Here is a 10,589-nt window from a genome sequence, read left to right on the forward strand (position 1 = left end):
GGACACGCCCAGGAATCCAAAGCCTCAGGTGAAGTATTTGAGGACAAGAGTCCCTTTGGTCTCTAGCCCCTCCCTCCGTGACCCACCCTAAATCCTGTGAGACTCTGCCTGGCAGGACTGTCTTCAGACCATTGTTCTGTTGGCCTTCCAAGCTCAGTGTTAGTGACTGTACAGAAAGCACAGAACCAGCCTCTCCCAGAGAATTGTGGGCGGAACTATTCAAAATGGTTTGGAGGAGATAAACATCAGAACCGTGAGTTCCTTGAAACTGCTGCTTAGGACAAAATTACTTGGAAAGACACACAGACACACGCATGAAGGTGGAACCCAAAAGACTAATATTTAGGGGAAAAAACTCAGCAGTGGATCATCAGATTTTGGATTGATCTAGACATTTTCTAAATGTGTATGACTTGGGGCCAGTTTCCTCTCTGAGCCTTACTTCCCACCAGGAAATGTGGATCGTAATCACCAGCGTCAGCACAGTTGTGATGACTGACACGTTAACCACGTGGAAGTACACTGGGTATGTCGCCAGCAGGTTGGTGTTATTTGCATGCCTTTGTACCCACTTCCACTTTATTCCTTAGGATAAATTTTTAGAAATGTAATTTCTGGTCAAGATACCAATTTTGAACATAACATGGTCGGTCCTCCATATTTTCTCAATAATAAATGAGCTCAGTGATTTAATGATTTTCATTTTCCTGTTTCTCTTCACTTTTTTTTTTGGAACTGAAGATCCATCTTTTGTTCCTCTCTTGTGGTGGGAGTCAGCTCTTCTATCTGATTTAAAGAACGTACCTTGGGAACCTGTATTCCCAGTTCTCTCCCACTAGCCCTGGAGTAATTCAAAGCAGTTGTTCCAGGTGCCCTCCCACCTGGCTCCTGGGATTATTCTAGTAAAGTCTCACACCAAGACTTTCACATAGTGGGATTTTGAAGTTCCTGAGACTGAGGGAAGTAAATTCTGTTCTTTGCCTGGGAAAGAAAGGTTATTTGCATTTTAAAACTAGGAAGACAAAACTTATTATACAGCTTGTCAAAGTCACAAAGCTAGTAATGAGTATGTTAATGTATGTATATCTGTGTGTATGTATATATACATCTATGTGTAATGATGTGTCAGTGCAGGCTCATCACTTGTAACCCATGTACCCTGCGGGTACAGCATGTTGGTAGTGGGGGAGGCTGAGCATGTGTAGGGGAGGGCATTTCTGCTTGATTTGCTGGGACCATAAAACTGCTCTAAAACCTGAGGTCTACCTTTTTAAAGTGAATAATAATACTCCACCATAGGCTTGCGGACGAAATGATCGCCATCAATATAGGCAGAGTTCTTAGCACAAGGCCAGGCATGTAATAACTGCTCAAGCCCTGTTTATCGCTGTTGTTTGAGAAAACATAAACAAAGGCAGGAATGTATATGTCCATTCCCCATAATAAAAAAATAGTCTAAACATTTGTTTAAAGAAAAGGGAGGGGAAGAAGGGCACTCTGTGGAGAACATTCTGGGGACTAAACGCAGATGCCCTGCCTCTAAATGCCTCTATCATATAATTAGTTCTGAATTCAACAGACATTTACTGCCCACCTGTATTGTGTGAGGCACCCTGGCTGCTGCCCAGAACACAGAGCCGAGGGAGACCCCCCAGCCCAGAAGGCAGGAACCCTACAAACAAGTGTGTGTGGTCCAGAGTCACAGGGAGGGAAGTCTCCATCAGATCAATTTCATAGTCAAATATTAACCATTTTAAAATATCAAGGGAGAAAAGATCGGACTCACAATAACTTCATCTTTTTTTTCTCAAGGATAGCATTCCATTCCAAGAGGGGCTTCATACTGATTCAACTCATTCTCCGTTGTCATTCTTGACAGTATTTGTCATGCAATGGAGACGTACTAGCTGCAGCTCAGGGTACGAGAGAATTTAAATTGAGGTTTGTTGGTTTGAAGTTAAGTCTAATTATAGTTGTGAACTGAAATCCTTCTTTATGTGGAAATCAACTCTACCCATTCACCTTGCCTGAGATTTAGAATGCGATTCCTCTTTTTTATTCGACGTTCACATTTTTCTACAGCGCATGTCATTTATTTTTATGATTGGCATCTTGGTTAGATTAATTTTTATCACTTATTCTCAGATCTGCTAACACTTACATTATGACTTCCTGCCTTGACATAATACAATTTATGCTTAATTAATGAAATATCCTACCTAGGCTAAATGATATTCATAGAGAATTGTAATAAAAGTATCAGAGAAATGAAATATTTGAGTTATTTTTAGAAAGTGAATCAAGATAAATTTTAGTCATGAATAGCATTATTTTATATATTCACCCCATCCTTAATAATGCTGTTTGATTCCTATTACTATTAAATATGTCACTACAATGTCCCTTAATTGGTATAATAAATTATTTCTACTGGATATCATAATCTCAAGTAGGTATTTAGCAAGACAAAAATTTGATTCCAGTCCAAGAATCATAAATATCTACTGAGAGGTGCTTAATAATTAAAATAACTCCTGGAAGAATACCTTTGGCTTTTAGCTTTTCAATTTAAGTCGAAATGTTCCCATTTGGGGGAAATTTTTAAAGTATATGATAGAGCCTATTTATAATGCTGGCATTGGAAAAAAGGCTCATACTTAATTGATAAGCTTTATGTAGAGAGAGAGAGACTGCTAGAGGAACTCTATTTGGCCTTCAGACCGATTCCATGAAACATGAGCCACAATTTTGTTTTCTGATCGGATAAAGCAACAGAGCCACCTGTAATCTGCAATAAGAAACACAAGCATCAAGGCAATCACAATGTTCTTACCAGTTAAGATGTCATCTTCCAAGAAGAAAATGTCTAATTAGGAAGCCAAACTGTTACATCTTCTCTACCCCACACGTCAGTCCTTTAAATGAGGGAGGTTTTAAGAGTCTAGTAGTAACACGTTTTTTTCCCCCACTCTTGATCTTGGCGCCCACACAGAGGCAGGATGAGGGACATAAACTATTGGAAGACGAGGCTTGGAGGTGCACGATGATCTTTCTTGCGTTGCACTTGGCAGTGTTCACAAGCAACCTCTGAAGTAGTTACTCTACTGTCCCCATTGTACAGATGAGGAAAATGAAGCAGAGAGGAGGCAAGTCGTCTGCTCCAATGTTTAGCCACGTACTAGGTGGTGGAGCTAGAAATGTAAAGCCAGGCAGTCTGCCTCTAGAACGACACTTAGTAATTGATGCCTCACCTCCCAATTTTTTATTATGTCAATGGACTCTAATGGCCTGAGAACAGACGTACAAGCAGGAGGCTCTTCTGTTGCACAGCTGGGGTCTGAGTCATTTTGACAATTGACAGTTTTATCTGAGAGAGTGACTTCCTTTCAGTATTAGCAACTCAAGTGCAGCCAGAAGTTTGAGGGCCACCAAATCAAAATTGACCACATGATTACCATGGCTGTTGGTGAAATTGGCTTCCCATTTGTACAGGTTCCCTTCCCTTTACCTGAACCGGGCCCTCGTCCCGTGTCTACCTCACAACTCTCAACCCTTCAAGAATCAGTGTAAGGGGAGTCAGTGCCTGTTTCAAAGGACGATATAGAAACTTGCCTACAGAAAAGCTACATGGAGACAGGACCGGTATTTTATATATTTTGCTCTTCCTAGGATATAGCACGTCACTTATGTGGCTTTAAAAAAGCTAGGCTCTGTAATGGATGTTGAACAATCACAAAATCTAGTTCTGTCTTATTCTGGCTGTTTGAATTCCTTCTGTAACTCTACAGTTCTACTGTATCTAATGAAGTCTATCTCAGTGTGGGCATAGGGCTTGGAGATTAATGTGAGTATTCTTCTCTGGGTATGAGAAAACTCAGCAATTGAGAAGAAACTAAGTAAACTTTCTTAGTGTAAAATATTTGCAATTTTTATATAAAAAGTGATGCATATGAGTTGTAGAAAAATATAAAAATCATAAAACAATCATGTCTTTTCACTTTACATTGATATATTCCTTTTAGTATTTCTAATGGCTTTTGTAAAGCCACTAAAAATTAGGAAAAAATGGAGTAATAAGTCTCTTAAAAAAGTAAAATATTTTAGTTAAAATGATATGTTAAAAAGAGAAAAGAAAATGTGAAATGATGTGGCACCCCAAATAGACAGGGATAAGGAAGGTTCTATTTAACTCAGCAAAAATGTATTGAGTGGTTGCTAAAGGCAAGATAAATGTGGCAATGGTAATGAAACCACCTGTGTGACCTCAGAATCCCCAGCTCTCAGATGGTGATCAATAGATAATTCCATTCACTCATTCATTCATTCATTCATTCATCAAAGGACTGTGACTTGACGCAGTATTATATATTGGTTAGCCCCTAGTAGATTAAAAAGAACTTCAGAAGACATTTCCTCTTTTATCTAATAAGTTTATCCAACAAAAATTTCTAACAGCCTACTGAGAAAGAATAAATTAAGCATGATTTCTACCCTAAATAAATTTATGTGGTAATCTTTTGTCAACCTCTGGGGTGTACCTTCCTAAAAAGTCTTGCTTTCATCAAACTCAAGCTTGGCCCAAATCAAAGTCTCATATAAAATTGGGAATTAAAATGATTTAAACTGTATTAAATATATATTTAAAATGATAAAAAATAAATATTCCCAAAAAGGATCTGCTTCCAAAACAAACCAGATTTATGGCATTAAACCCCACTTGTATTAGAAACCCTTCTCACTAACTGCCTCTTGGATTGTTCAGGATACGTTGTTGGGGTATCGCTCTGGTAAGGCAAAATCAGTTCCCCCACAATTTTAAGGTCTTATAGTTCTTTCAGGTCTTCACATTTTTTAGCTGGCCCTTACTCGCTTGAGCTGTGATGTCATTAACACTTGCGTTCTTCCTGTTTTGTTTCAACATGCTCTGCAACATCTGCCTTGTCATAAGTGATCACAGTGCTTGAGAGCACAGTTTGCCTGATCGTGAGTCTGTAGGTAGAGAGGCTGCAGCATTCACACACACAGATTCTCGCTCTGTAACATTTCACAAGGACATACCTGTGATTTCTAAGAATGGGGAGCTAAATGTGGACTCATTCACCAAACTGCACTGAACCACATTTTAAAAAAAGTCAGGGTTGTTTATATACATGACCCCATTATCTCTGCAAAAATAAAAAATGGCCAAACCCTGGTATGGGACAGAACCCTATTTTGTAGTATTATTCTAAACCTGCCTCTGGGAAGAAATTAGTCCACCTGATAAATGCATAAGCAATTTTCTCATGATGTTTAATGGGTTTAAGACTCGTTCTGAGAAACTAGTCATCCATCCTCCTGGCTGACTCTCAGTGACTGTTAGGAAACATTATGTGCTATTTGCAACAAGGATTAGATATCCATTTTCTTCCTTGTGGTTGGAAAGTATGCTTAGTATGATTCAATCTTCTTAAACTTATTAAAACTAGTTTTGTGCCCCAACATATATATGATCTATCTTTGATAATATTCCATGTGCACTTGAGAAGAATGTGTAGCCTGTCATTTTGGGATGGAGAGTTCTGTGAATGTTTTATGTCCATTTTGTCTAATGTGTCATTTAAGGCCAATATTTCCTTATTGACTTTCTGTTTGGATGATCTATCTTTTGCTGTCAATGGGGTATTCAGGTTTCCTACTACAATTGTATTTTTTTTTCAGTTTCTCTTTTTATGTCTATAGTGATTGTTTTTTGTGTATTTTGGTGCTCCCAGGTTGGGTGCATATATATTAATAAGGGTTATGTCTTATTGATGTATTGTCCCCTTCATCATTATCAAATGTCCACCTTTGTCTCTTGTTACCTTTTTTATTTTGAAATCTATTTTGTCTGATACAAGAATGGTTACACTTACTTTTCTCTGGCTTCTGTTTTCTTGGAGTATCATCTTCTACCCTTTCACTTTGAGCCTTTTCTTTCTTTGTAGCTGAGATGGGTCTCCTGAAGGCAATATTGGGTCTTATTTATTAATCCATCCCTCTACTCTGTGCCATGTGATTCATGAGTTCAGTCTTTTTATATTTAGGGCAATTATTGATATATGAGGACTTCCTATAGTCATTTTAACTTTTGTTTTCTGGTTGCTCTTCGTATTCATTGTTTCTTTTCCTGGGTTTCTGTCTGCTATTTTAGTTTGGTCATTTTTTATGGTTTTTTCCCTCCATTTCCTCCTTTATTATGTTACATGTCTCAGTTCTAGATTGTTTGGTGGTTACCATTGGGTTTATGTACAAAAAAAGAAGTGTCATACATACAATAGCCCTTTTTCTTCTGATTCTGTCTTATTTTCATTTGTCATGCAAGTTTAGTCCTTTTTCTCTGCCCCTTTTATGTTTTCATTGTCACAAATTATCCCTTTTTATGCTGTGTGTACATTTCCAAATTGCAGAAGTTATCTTTTAATGAATGTCTTTCTTCCCTTTAACGTTTTGTTATAATTGTTTAATACTTTATTCTGAAATAGAGTTGCAATTTCCTGCTTCTGTCTGTCATCTTAGAGTTTTGTATTCTTTTATCTTCTGTTTCAAGTAGAAGAGTATCTCTCAACATGTCTTGTCATGCAGGTCTTATGGTAGTGAATTCCCTCAGCTTTTGTTTGTACAGAAAAGCCTTTATTTCTCCTTCATACCTAACGGGTAGCTTTGCTGGATATACTATTCTTCACTGGTGATTTCTTCTTCTCAATATTTTGAATATTTGATTCTACTTTCTTCTAGCTCGTAAGGTTTCTGCTGAAAAAATCCTGTTATAATCTAACGGAGTTTCCTTTATAGGTTAAGGTCTTTGTTTGCCCTGGCTGTCTTGAGAATTCTTTCTTTGTCATTAACTTTTAATACTTTTAATATAATGTGTTGTGGAGAAGGTCTTTTTCCATTGAGATAATTAGGTGTTCTGTTAGCTTCTGAGATTCAGGGGTCCACTTCTTTCCACAGGTTTGGGAAGTTCTCATAAGTTATTTGTTTGAATGGGTCCCCTGTTCCCTTCTCCTTTTTTTCTCCTTCTGGTATACCCATTATTCTTATATTGCTCTTCAAATGGAGTCAGATAGTTCTCATGGAGTTATTTCATTTTTTTAAACTCTCAGTTCTCTTTCTTCTTCCACCTCAGTCATTTCCTAGATTTCTATCTTCAAGATCACTAATTCTCTCTTCCATCTGGTCTGCTCTATTTCCCATGCTCTAATTATCTGAGGCATTCCAGATGTCTCTACCTGTGGGGGAGGTCCATCCTCAGAGCCGGCCTCACCTCCCGCTCCTCCCCTCCCCCAGCCACCATGGATGAGAATAAGTCTACTAAGATATGATCTGCTCGGGGAGGAAAGGTGGCTGATCTCTCAAAGGAGAAGGGCCAGGAGCCTTTTCCTCAATGGGCTTTTATTGGGTTCAATTTGCACAGGAATACAGGTAAAGCTTATCAATCATCGTCAGGCAGTAAGGATCAAACAATAGACAACACACAAAGAACTCTGAGGGCTTATTCTGAGTCAGGGTCAGTTAGCTAAATGGCCATAAAACTTCGGGGAAACAGACTCATTTCATGCTTTGACCCTTATCATTTAAATTGAGGGTATTAGCAAAGCAGGTTTCACAGAATTTTATGCATTCTTCTTAGACCTGATCACCCCAGGGAACCCGCCTTTTCCAGCACAGGGCTGCACTGCCCTCTGTCATTGTTTCAGGCTTAAGTCAGGCAGGGGAAGTAAGGCAGTCAAGAGATTAGTAGAATTCTTGCAGAAAGAATGAGGACTCAGGCTATGTCAAAGCTGAGGGGCGAGGGTCCATCACCCCCTTTTTCTATATCCCCCAAGTCCTTCCCTGAGGACCCCTTCATGACCGTGCCTGTCTTATATTATCCCTCCCTTGAAGAATCTTACCTGTCATTGGCTAACTGGTCATCCACTCAGGGCCAAGCAGGGTGAAGTAAAAGGGGGCAATATGGCACCACTACCAGGGAGATAAGCTTTATGTCCTTAGTGGCTTATGGTCCTAAGGTCTCTGACTCCACCTTAGCCATGGGGGGTTACATGAAACCAGGCAGGGTGGTTCCCAACATCTACCCAGTTCTACTGTAATTGAGGGTGGGAGGCAGGTGGTCACCACATTTGTGACATTTTTTTCTCCTTGGTAATGGTAGCTGGGTGGTCGCAGCTGCCACACCTCTGTTACTCATCTTCTCCCCATCACTGGGTTCAGCCACAATGGGCACTGGCCACTCAGGCCAGAATGTTGCTTCTGCTGCTTAGCCCTCCAGGCTGTTGAGTGCAGGCTGCAGCCTGACACCTCCACCACCACAACATCATCTGGGGCTGTGGCAAGCGCTGCACTGTGTCAGTGGCTCCCATCTCTCCTTCCCACCTGCCCTCCCCCTGGTCCTACCCTATCTCCAATGTTTATTCTGATATGTGCACCTTCTGATATCTCAGTGAGTGAATCTCTCAGATATGTCTCTGTGTTGAGCAGGGAATCCTTTGTTGAATTATAGTTGCCCAGTTTGTTTTAACTTTAAAGGGAGAAACCAAGAAGTCTCCTCACTCCACCATGATGCTGATGTCACATTCTTAGCAACTTTCTGATTATTGAGTCCCAGGTATCTTGATAAAAGGATGGAGAATTTCAGCTGGTGGACATGATGATAACATTAGTTACAGCAGTTAAATCTTACTGATCAATCCATTGTCAAACAGGTATATGATTAGTCTTGTAAGTTGTAAAAGTGTATGTTCACGCTAAAGTCGAGTCCATTTATATATACATGTGGTAACAGAATCAATCCAATTACTTTGCCTGGATATTGACTCTGTCCTTGGTGCTCTCCAATTAATATTTCTTATGTGCTTCATTGTAGATTGTCAATGACTTGAATAGTTATAGCCAAAAATATTCCAGATGACACTATTGACAAAATCAAAACTTAAAGACATTTACATAAACTAAGATGAACCAAAAATGTACCAATAAAAAATTAAGGATAAGTGTAAGAAATGATTGCACAAGTACAGGAAGATGTGACTTAGCAGCAGTAGTTATAATAATAGTTTAAAAATCTGAGGAGCTTTGATTGATGATAGGCTTAGTGTTGGTTAAAAACAGGACACTGCAAAAAAGAAAACTAATATGAACTTGGACTACTTTCAAATGCAGTTAATATTCAGTAAGTTTTTATTTTGCTCTATGTTTGGTTCTTCCATATCATCAGTTTTGTATATTGGAATTGCATGTTTGAGCTTGCAAGTTTTTAGTGAAATAAATTCTCCACAGACAATGTTGAAGAAAGTCCTTAATAGAGAATTTCATGTTCTCCATTTGTTTTTACTTCTAAAAGGTGAAATGTTAATATGGGGAGAACTTGTATGAAAAGTTGCTCATTTTTTACCATATGAGGAATGCTCTTGAAAAGTATCTCTTAATCTCAGGTCACTTCAGCCTGACAGTCTAATAACTGAATCAACAGTCTCTGATATTAGGTGAAAACTTATTCCTGTCTACATCATACCTCTGTTAAAAACATTGACTTAATTCCATAGAGACATCTTCCTGAAGTAAAATACAATTAGGATCACCTAATAAACTACTGAGCAAACTGCAAACTTTGGCAAAACCAATCTCAGCATAGCAGCAAAGGGTTTTTTCATCAGGGAAAAGGACAAACTCTACAGAGCTGGAGTTCCATGAACTACTAATTAAACAGATAAGAACTAACTCCCAGATGTTTCATGCTTTTTAGAGTGAAGGATTCATTTGCCTCTGAGCTACATTCAGCAAACCTCAGATAGCAAAATGCTCTTCAACATAAATGAACTAAGAAAATTACAGGAAAGTCAATTTGCTTTCTTGCTTGGCAACTTTTGACTTCTGGGATGAAGAAACTGACTATAATTTTCTATAAAGTTATGGATTCAGCTATATGGATGCAAGCACCAATAACATATCCTAATGGAAACATGGGAAGTTATTGCTGGCATCCTCTACTTCCCCATTAGAAAACCAAAAACCTTGTCCAGCTACCCCATTATTCATGAAAAAGATTACTTCTCTATGCCCTGCATTTGGAACAGACCATAAGAGTAATAATAAATGCAATCTGGAATGAGTCGTAAACCATACTAGAAACTCTGAAATTGCACAATTTTAAAAGTTATTATGTTTTGATCCCATCTTTGAGCTTCAAAGAGTTGTCTTATCCTCAAAGGATCTTGCTAGTACTAGGAAAGACCTTCAGGATGGAGCAGAAACCACTGGTGAAACCAGTGGTTTCCAAAGGCTAAGTAGATGTAAACTGAGAGTTGAGCCCATAGATTATGGATTCAGAAAGACCTCAGTTCAAAGAATGAGTCTGCCACTTCCCAGCGGATACTTAAATCTCCCTAAGTCTCAGTTTCTCCGTCTGTGAAATGTTATAAAAATAGTACCTGTGTTTGAATAAATAATATTATATATTGATATAAATAATATATGCACACAATACTGTATTTCTCTCTAGAAACTAAATGATGTCATGTCTAGCTCCCCTTGCCATCTGTCAGAGTGCCTTTAGTACAACAAATGCTCAA

The sequence above is a fragment of the Desmodus rotundus genome, chromosome 8 (assembly GCF_022682495.2).
Source record: "Desmodus rotundus isolate HL8 chromosome 8, HLdesRot8A.1, whole genome shotgun sequence".
NCBI classification, from domain to species: domain Eukaryota; kingdom Metazoa; phylum Chordata; class Mammalia; order Chiroptera; family Phyllostomidae; genus Desmodus; species Desmodus rotundus.